This window comes from Canis lupus, chromosome 18, assembly GCF_011100685.1.
Source record: "Canis lupus familiaris isolate Mischka breed German Shepherd chromosome 18, alternate assembly UU_Cfam_GSD_1.0, whole genome shotgun sequence".
Lineage (NCBI taxonomy): Eukaryota > Metazoa > Chordata > Mammalia > Carnivora > Canidae > Canis > Canis lupus.
The window spans coordinates 48,853,809-48,864,350 of record NC_049239.1 but is presented as its reverse complement, the minus strand read 5'-3'; positions in this window follow the sequence as shown (position 1 = coordinate 48,864,350).

Here is a 10,542-nt window from a genome sequence, read left to right as displayed (position 1 = left end):
GCCTGTGGACCTGCATGGTGTCCTTGTTCACCCCGCAGCACCGACCCCAGGGGCCTGGGGACTGACCACCAGGAAGACTTGGAAGGAACAGCATCAGAGCTGTGGGGGGCGTGGCTCCTCTGGCCGTAGCCTCAGCGTGTCCTGGCACCCCTGACACAGAGGCACCCTCTCCCCAGCAACACCAGGGGTCTGCCTGTTTCTGTGGCCTGAGAATCAGCCAGGCTCCAGGCAAGCATTCTCCTGGGTCAGGTGGGGCAAAAGAAAGGTCCTTTCAAAGGTCAGCAACAGTGCAGGCAACTGGGTTCCTTCCTCCCTTCTCCTTCCTTCTCCCCCCTCCCACTCCATGCCCTGCATGGACCCTCTGGACCTAGGGAAAGTTCTGGACAACATGTTGAGGCTGTGTGTGGCATCTGTGACACAAAGAGAAAGATGGGTCTTTTCTCTTTCCCTTTCTTGGGCTCTGAGATAGCAAAGCCAGGAAAAATCCCAAAAATATCACCTGGCCCAGGTTATGCATCTACAGAATAACCAATCACAGACCCCAAATCAAGGAGCAAAGATGCCCCAGTGGGGCTCAGAGCTGGACGGGCTGGGTCCAGATGCCTGCCCCTCCCTGATGCGCTGCATGGCCTTGGGCGAGTCACTCGCCCTCTCTGAGCCTCTGCTGATTTTTCTGTAGAGTTGGCCTACAGTGGTGCTCCCCTAGTAGGGTATCTGGGAGGAGCAGATGAAATGGGACCCTTCTTACCAAATGGAACACCCAGTGAAACTTCAGGGAGGGGAAGAGAGTGGCCCTGCGTTCTCTGAGATGGTGGGTCCCACGCCATGCCGAGGCTTTTTGGTGCTGAAATGGAACAGCCTCAGCGTGGAGTTTCCAGAACTCCCAGCTGTCTCCCCCCTGCTGGCCTCGGCCCACCTGCAGGCTCACTGGGCTGGGGCTCCTCTGCCTTCTCCTGTGTCCTTCCCACTCCCTGGGGGCCCAGATCAAGGGGGAGCCCGAGGACAGGTGTCTGCAATGGGACCTGGACAGGACCCTCCTGCTGATGCACTTTTTGCCACTGGGGATTTTGGGGCAAGACTAGATTTGGGCTTTGGGGCTGGTCCTGCCCTCGGTTTTGTTCAGACAGAAAATTTGGGTGTCCTTTACTCCCAGGCAGCTCTGAACTTCGTCTTGTCACCCGCACAGGACATGTCCGTGTGCTTAGGAGCCATCAGGGTGCCTCCTGATAAATCCAGCCCCCACCCTGAATTTAGGGTTTTTTTTTTTTTTAAGGTTTTATTTATTTATTCATGAGAGACACACAGAGAGGCAGAGACACAGGCAGAGGGAGAAGCAGGCTCCATGCAGGAAGCCTGATGTGATTCAGTTCAAGGACCCCGGGATCATGTCCTGGGCCGAAGGCAGATACTCAACTGCTGAGTTACCCAGGTGCCCCCAAATTTGGATATTGATTGACCTTGATTGGGAAACTCCTATTTTCTCTTGGGAGCTTTGTTTCTTTTTCCAGGGGGACAGGAGGTCAGGGGAGAGGCCCTCAGTGGGAGGCCTGAGGGCCTGAGGACCCCAGCCCTCTTTCTCACCTGCCCCCTGCCCCCTCAGCTGCTGTACATCCTGGCCTGTGAGTGAGCCGCCTCTTTGCACTTTATCAAGTTGAAACCCAAAATGTATCATAAAGAGTTGCAAAGAACATGATCTCTAGTGCATCTTCAATATTAACATTTTTAAATAAAATACTTCCATTACTCTTTTAAATGATCCAGTGGAGTCTAAAAACCATAATGATTTGATAGCTGTCATCTTTTATTTTAAAATAAACATGAACAACTTTACTCCAAAAGCCCAAAATTATAAAATGTATAAATCCTCAGTGTCTTCTTTGCTTTTATATTTCCATTCTACTCCCCCATCAGTTTTACCCAGATTTAAGAAGACGTGAACTTGAAATCTTTTTGATCCCCTTTGATCTCTGGAACCAAACACTTTCTATGAATTGAAAAATTTTAAAAATTTTTATTTATTTATTTGACAGAGAAAGAGAGAGAACATAAGCAGAGGGAACAGCAGAGGGAGAGGGAGAAGCAGATTCCCCGCTGAGCAGGGAGCCTGATGTAGGACTTGATTCCAGGACTGTGAGATCACTTGAGCCAAAGGCAGACACTCAACCAACTGAGCCACCCAGGTGACACTAAATTGAAATGTTTTAAAAATGAATTTTTGTGAGCTTCTCTTTAATGGCCTGGGTGACTCAGTCAGAGAAGCGTCTGCCTTCTGCTTAGGTCATGATCTCAGGGTCCTGGGAATGAGTCCTGCATTGGGCTCCCTGCTTAGGAGGGAATCTGGTTCTCCCCCTCCCTCTGCCCCTGCTCCTGTTCTCTTTCTCGCTCATGCTCTCTCTCAAATAAATAAAATCTTAAAAAAAAAACCCCACAAAATCCAATCAGAAACAAATCTTTAATTTGAGAGGGGACAGGGTTTTGTTTTGGTTTTTGGTTTTCAATGATTTCATATGATCATTATTACTTATTGCTGGGATAGTATGGGATTTGACATCAATTTCCATCCCATCTCCCTTTCTGGCTGGTGTCAAAGCCAAGAAGCCTCATTCACAGAAGCAGGTGGAATGGCCGTTTTGTTACCATGAAGTTACTGGGGGATTTGAAGGTTTCCCAAAGTGTAAATTCAAAATCGCATGCAATTTAGCATCAAAAATAGTATTTCCCACTCTGTCCACTGGCAGCTTAGCTAGATCCTTTTTAAAATCTGTTGATGGCAATAATAATAATAATAATAATAAAACAAAATAAAATAATAAAATAAAATAAAATAAAAATACAATAATAAAATAAAATAAAATTTGTTGACAGCAAAGACACAGAAGCCTCTGGAGTCAGCAATTTATTACCAGTCACTGGAGTTGGGCTTTTTCAGCTTCTGGGCACTTACTCTCAAGGCTTTTTCATTAAGATCTTGAAAGAATGGTGAGGGGCACCTGGGTGGCTCAGTGGTTGAGCATCTGCATTCGGCTCAAGGAGTGATCCCGGGGTCCTGGGATCGGGTCTCACATCGGCAACCCCCAGAGGCCAAGTATTGGCAATCCCATTTACCAACAAGGGACCCGGGGCCCAGAGGGGCCTCTGAGTTGTGTCTTAATGGGGGTAGGGTTTCTACCATCAGGGTGGGCAAAGTCCACCCTCAGGGGGTCACGTGTGTCTTGGAGGAGCCCTTCTGGAGGCCCCTCTTGTCAGATCCCCAGAGGCAGCTTCCCTCCAGGGTCAGCCTCACTGGCTGTGTCCTCTGATGTCACCCTGGCTGGCTTGCTGCACCCCAGTCTCCTACTCAGGCTGGGGGAGAGGTGCTGAGCTGAGCCCCGGACTGGGTCCACCCCACCCCCCACTTCCTCCAGGGCTCAGGGACAGCAGGAGGCACCACCTGCAGGAGGTAATTTAGGATTGCCCCTCTCACCATCCCCGTCACGGCTGCTTCCCCTGGTGGCAGAGGCCACAGGGCTCGAGTGCCTCCCGGGGTGGGGGCCCGGAAGCTCTGCTTGGCTCCGGCCCTGACTCGGTTGTCGAAGCCTGGGCAGGTTCTCACCCTCGTCTTCTCATCTGCGAAATGGGTAACAGTAGGAGGATGACCCAAGTGAATGCCTGAGGAGCAGGTGCTGCTAAGCCAGGCCGGCCTCTGACGTCACCCTGGGGGGCCTTCCCGCCAGGCGCGCTGGCCCTCCGAGGTGCCCGAAGGCCATTCCTGAGCCTCTGGCCTCAGTGACAAGAGGCCTTTTTCTGCCTCTGCCGTCTGCTTGCTGACATCCCACGCGCCTGCCTCTAAGCCTGAGAAGCGGCTTCTAAGCCGGGGCAGACCCAGCCTGCTATTCTGGGGTCTTCTTTCAACTATTTTGGCAAAGACCAAATGGCAGCCTCCTTTAAAATAGATGCTCCCCGCCAGAGGTCATTCCCCGAGAACCAGGTCAGATGGGCCGGGACTTCTTCCCGGCAGCTCATTCAAGTAAAACCAGACCCCGGCTCGAGCGCCGAAATGCCGCCGGCCGAGCGTGGGGCTGGAACCAAAATAAAACCTGGCCGACCCTCTGAGGTGCCTCGGCTTCTGTTTCACACACACACTACTTTCTTTGTGCAATCACAGGGGCCAGCTGTAGGAGGCGGCCCGAGAGCCGGTGCAGGGGGAGAGGCGGTGGTGTCACCCTGCAGACGGACATCTGGGGAGAAGAGCCTCCTGCCCTGATCCTTAACAATTTGGGTGCCCGAGAAACGCCTTGAGTTCGGGGAGCCCTCCCTGAGCCAAGTTCCTGAACCTCAGCCCCGATAAATACACGTTTTGTTTTGTTTTTTAGTTATTATTTCCACGGCTGGAGGCATGATGTGTTTGCTCACCTACATGTTCTTGGTCCTTTTGTATCACAGACACACACTACCTGGGGGGGATCTTTGGGGAAAAAAAACAACAGAAAGGAGTTGCAACAATGAAGTGATGTTACTTCCCATTTTACTAAAGGCAGAGCACCGTCCTCTGAAGACGGCAGGTGGCAAAGTGGCTCAGGTGTGCATCCTGCCACCTGGTCCCCCAAACTCTGGCCATGGGCTAAATGGAGCACATCTGCTCCCTTCCCCCCAGGAGCTTTTACAAAACAGTCTCTGGGCTGCTCTGCCCTCCTTCATGGCCCCCACCCCACCCCGGGAGGCATCATCTCAGTGGCAGGCCCACGCGCAGGCAGTCTTCTGTCTAGTGAGTCATTCAACCAACGTTGGCTGCGCTTCTGTTCCAGGCACAGGGGACATGGCACAGCTGCCACTGCTATTCCCACCTCGGGGGTGTGACCATTCCACGGTGAGAGGCACACCCTGAGCAAAGAGTTACCCACAGGTGAGGATTCAGAAAGGAGAATCAGAGGTCCTATGGCTGGGGGACAGTGGGGGACCAGGGGCACAGTCCCAAAGAAGGGGCATCTGGTCAACCTGAAGGTCAGGTCAGGGTGGCGGGGGTGACCTGGCAGAGAGGGGAGACAGGTGGGAGGGAGGGCAGGCCACCCTGGGGGCACCAAGGGTGCAGTGGGGCTTTGCAAAGGCCAGAGGCCGCGGGTAACTGTGTTGAAGGCAGGGCTTTCTGGCTGCCCTGAGCACCTCCAGACGCAGCGACGGTGGGAGTCCTGGCTCCTAGCGAAAGGCCAGGCGTGGGCGCAGCAGGGGAGGCTTCACTCTACACCAGACAGTGAACCAGACTCACGCTGATTTCTGAGCCTCGGATGGTGGCCAGCCCTGTCTGTTCCCTGCAGTGCCAGGGTGGCCCCAGGTCTGGATGGGCCGCTGGACTGGGGCTCAGGCCAGCCTTGGCATTTGTCCTTGACCTGCTCACCCAAAGGCCAACCTGGGCCTTCCTCCTCCCAGGAGAGCCAAAAAGTGGTGGGGTGGCTGCTGAGGAGGAGAGGGAGCCCCTGGGACCTGGGAGGTGAGTCATGGGGCTTCATGAGCCTGGGAGAGGCGTTTTTATCTTGAGAGCAGAGAAGCAGTTGGAGAACTAAAGGAGGAGGGCGGCTCAGGGTCCTCTGTCTTTCCAGAAGCTTGCTGCCACAGGCCAGGCTAGGCACACAGTTCTGGAAAGAGCCAGGTGGGAAATATCTGCAGGTTTGTGGGCCGCCACCCTCTATCCTGGCCACTCACCTCCGCCGGGGAAGCTCAGGACTGCCCCGGACGGCAGGCCGACGTGCCCATGTGGCCCTGAGCCTGGGAGACTCACTCCATTTGTGCAAACAGGTGAGGGGCCTGCTGGGGCCCCTGAGTGGGCAGGGCCTGTGGAGAGCCCTATGGAGAGGGCACACCATCTGCACACCTCCAGCAGCTTCACTCTCCCAACGTACCTGAGTGGCCTTTCTGCATCTGCAGCCCTGCAAGTTTGTACCACCTCCATCCTCAGAAACTTCCAGAACTCAGGAACAGTAAGTCCACGCGGCACACCATGAGAGCGGTGCCCAGTGACTGAGCACAGGCTGCAGGCATTTTGCTCACCATGTGTAGCCCTTCCAATGGCAATTCTGGGGAGCACAGGAGGAAACTGAGGCAATGGGTTCAGGTTCATGCAAGCCACTGCGATTCATTTCCCAGCTGCCCTTGTGAGGACAGCAGACCCGGGCCCACTTGGGGACAACCCCACTGGTGTTGATGGGGAGACCTCCATGGAGCTCCGCCCACTAATCACCTGCTGTGTGGTTGTGGGCAAGTCACTCAGCTTCTCTGAGCCTCAGCCTCCTCTGACCCTGATGGTGGGGAAACCACAGGAACATGGGTGAGGAGGGTGAGAGCCCCATGGGAGGCTGGAGGGTGGCCTGTCTCTCTGTCCTGGCTGGTAGGGGTGTGTGCCGGCAGCAAAGTGCCACCCTGGGACAGAGGAGGGCCTGGGGGCTCCCTCCTCAGAACAGATGCTCTGGGCCAGGGCCAAGGGCCCCGGGCTCCTGACTGTGTGACCATGTGCTTCCCAGGACTCAGGGCTCGCGGAGGATGGCCAGTAAGTCAGCCTCGGGATGCTTGGTTTCTCATGAGCCATGGCCGTCCCAGGGGGCAGGGGATACGGACACGCCAGAAGCAGTGACCGTGGCACTCAGAGGGGACCCGGCCTCCGTCCCTCTTGATCACCAGGTCAGGAATGTGACAGCAGAAAGGCTCTGGGAGATGCAGGCCCTGATAGGCCTGAGGTGGGGGGAGGCACTTCCTCTGGCCTAGGGCGCGGGTCACGGTGCGTGGGTCCATCACAATGCAGGCGGGGCGGCGAGGGCGCGGAGCCCAGGCGGTGGCTCCCCAGAGACGCCCGTAAGCAATCCGATCTGGCCACTGCCTCTTGGCCCCTCCACGGCTCCCTGTGCAGATGGAAAAGCACCGCAGCCTTGGCTGCACCCCCGGACCCTGTCTCTGGAGGTGCCCACCCGACGGACGACTTGCCACGCTCGCTGGACTGTCCTCTCTGTGCCACCAACCTTCCGAGAGGCTGAGTGCCTGCTTCAAAGGCAGCTCGCCTTCCGAAAGCTGCCTGCCCCCGGGCTGCACTGAGGCCCTTCCCCGACCCCGAGGTCCAGCTCGGTCCCCTTCACTGGCACCCTTAGCCCGGGGCCCCGGCAATCGCTGGCCCCCCAGTCCGCCTCTCCCACGACACCCCAGCTCTTACGTGTAGGGGCCCCTCTAGCACAGCCAAGGCCTCACTAAATATTTATTTGCACAACGAGCAGATGAATGAATGAATCATCCTGCAAATACGATTTGTTTTCACTTAATAAATACCGCCCTACATTTTCCCACACCATATGCGAGCTTCGTAAGCTTTGTGACTTCTGTGGGTTGACGGTGGTTTACTTAACCATTCTGCGCTCTTTCTAATAATAGGTGGTTTCCAAGAGTTTGGTTTTTATTTTCTTTTTCTATCATAAACAATGCTGTGATGAACATCTTTGTGCATAAACAATTTTTTTTTCTTCCTGCATTTAGGATGTGATCTTCAGAAGCAGAGTCTTTGGATCCAGGCTGAGAATTTTGGGCTCTCAATTTACCGTCCTCAAAAGTACTGGTTTGTGCAAGTGGTGGTACTTCGAAGGCTGCCCCTTGGACCACATCCTCAGCAGCCCTGGGTGGGTGGTTTTTTTTTCCGGTTTTGTTTTTTTCTCTTACCAACTCGACAGGGAAGCGACGAAACTGGGTTTTTATTTGTTTTAAACTTTTAATTTACAGAAAAGTTATAGCGCGTTGCTGTATACCTGGCACCTGTCCCCTCCGTTAGCACCTGGCCTCGGTGTGGGACATTTGTTACAATTAATGAACCACGAATCGATACATTGTTACCAATGGACATTCTGCTTTTATCACATTTCCTCTGTTTTTCTTCAATGTCCCATTCTGCCCCAGGATCCCCTCCGGGACCCCACAGCACGTTTGGTCACCACATCTCCTTACGCTCCTCTGGGCCACCATGGTTTCTCAGACTTGCTCTGTTTCAATGACCCTGATTTTGATTTTTAATTTGATTTTTAATTCTAACTCCCGAGTCTTGGAGGGTCATCAGGGCTAGATATGACTCCAGGAGATGCGTTCCTCAATGGCCCTTTGCCTCCTGGGGTGTTGACCATTTTCCTAGAAATCCGAGCCACTTAGTGATGGTAAGCGTGAACTCTTCCCTATCCTGGGCAGCCCATGCCTCCCCCTCCCCTGCATTTAAACACCTCTGTTTGTTGGTTTGGCCTTTGTTTCACGTGGATCTGTGACTTCGAAGTACTTGGTGATGAGCCTTCCCGTAGATGGGTGCCGGGGGCAAGGGTGTTAATGGGCAAAGCCCTTAATGATATTAATACTCCTCAGCTTTGTGGGAGATGAAGCGAGGGCCTGAGCAAGGCTCACGTACCTTGGGGCCAGGGCTCACAGCCGCAAGAGTGGCACAGGCTGTCCCTTGGGAGCAGCGGGCATCTCTCTTTCCCCAGGTGGGCCAAGGGCAAGGTACCCCTGGCAGGCATAAGGGGGCCTCAGCCCTGCCCTCAGAGGCCCCCAGACTTAACCCCTGACCACACTTGGAACAAAATGCAGAGCCCCCAGCCCAGCACTGCACCAGCTGACCGACCTCCCGGCACCCACCCGGTGCCCCTCTGCTCATGCTACACATGGCCTCTCGCCGGTGTGGTTGTTTGGGGTCGGGGCCAGGTCTCTCCCCACCACAGGGCATTTGCACTTGCTGGCCACCTTCTTTGCACGGTGGCTCCTCATCCCTCAGGTCTCAGTGTGAATGTCACCTCCCCACACAGATCTAAGTCAAAATGGTCAAAGTGCCCACTGCTTCCCCACATCCCTCTGTAGCCCACTTTGCACGCAGCTTACTTTGTGAAGTGGGCAGTGCTCACACCATCTGCAAGTCGCTGCTTGTCCCTCATACATGGTAAGGGGGCCACCGTAGGCGGGATGGGCCCACCCTCCTGTCTCTGCCAGGGCCAGCATCAGACTGGCATTTAGGGAGGTTGGCAGCATCTGTGAAAGCAGGGGGTGCGGTCAGGGAGTGTGGATGGCACCCGGCAGGTCCTCCCACTCTCAGTGACACAGCACCATCTGCTGCTGGAGGCTACCACCGCACGCGGCCACCACAGCACCAGGCGTGAGGACCGAGCCCCAACCCGAGGATGGAGAAAGGGAGTGGGACCCTGTGAGGAGGGCCTGGCACGATGGCGGTGGGATTTCTCCAAGGACATGGGGTCACCTCTGGGTCCAGGACTGGAATTACAGCCTCATCCTCCTCAACGTCGCCTCCTGCAGGACCACAGGTGCTCAGAGCGGGCTCTCTCTCCAGAACCTGCCCAGCCCTGTGGTGGGCATGGGGGGAGGGGACTCCCGCAGCTGCCCTGCCTTAGAGACCCGAAGACCTCGCCTGGCTTCTTGCACCACTGGCTTACAAGCTTCTCTATGGGGGGCCGGGGGGCATGGACCCCCATTTTACAGGGAGAGACAGGCTCAGAGGGACAAAGCGGCCACCCTGTCCATGCAGAGGTGAGTGCAGGCTGGAGGCAGATTTGAACTCGGGTCTGTCCGACTGCTGGGCCCACGCTCCGACCAGTAGGATGCCGTGCTGTGTGACCTTGGCAGATGGCCCCACCTCTCTGAACTGTTTCCTCATCAGCAACACAGGGATGCAGTGACGGCAGGTACCCCCGAGGATGACCAAGGCCCGAGCGAGAGAGCATGTGTGGCATGTGGTAGCAGCCACAGCTGGCAGGACTTGAACCCCGTTCCCGGCCCAGGAGGGCTGCCTGGCCCCTCTGCCAGGGAGAAGCCACTGGACTGGAGACAAGATCCAAATGCTGCCTGCCCCTGGCCGAGCCTCCATGACAACTGCCTCCCGGAGGGCCGTCCAGAGATCAGACCCCTGGCCGCCGTGCCAGCCTCACTTCGGGAGGTGCTGAGAGCCCAGGCCCAGAAGGACACCTGCCACCAGTGTCACGGGGGGACGGGGCTGCAGACCAGAACTTGCTGCTTGCCCGGCTGGGTCAGACCCTGTGCCCGGCTCCTCCTCGGGGTTGTGGTCTTGAGTAAGGTGCTGGCCTGGCTGGCAGCCCTCTCGGTGGGCCCACCCCCAGGGGAGGGTGGGAGTGACAGGTGAGGGCACCAGCCCTCGTCCTGCCCTGCCCTGCCCTGCCCCTGCCCAGGGAGGGGCCTCTGACAACAGCCGCTCAGTGTCCCATTGGAAGAGCCTCTGTGTACCCCTTGGGCCCCGGTTGGGGAAGCTCCCATGTGGGACAAGCTGGGGCTCTGACCTCTAGCAGGTGGCCCCAGGCGGGGCTGGCAATAAATCCTAATGCCATTCCCCCAGCAGGAAGGACCTCCAAGGGCCGAGCATTCTCCTCTCGCGTTCCGACATTTGAAGAAGCCGCCAGGGGAGGAAGGACTTGGCGGGTGCAGGAGGCACTCCAGTGCAGGAGGAATCAGTGTCCACTCTGAAGAGGCAGAGATCTCAAGTATCCTTCCTCCTCCGCTCTCTCTTGCTTGTGATGTCACTGCTTGGAGGAGCCA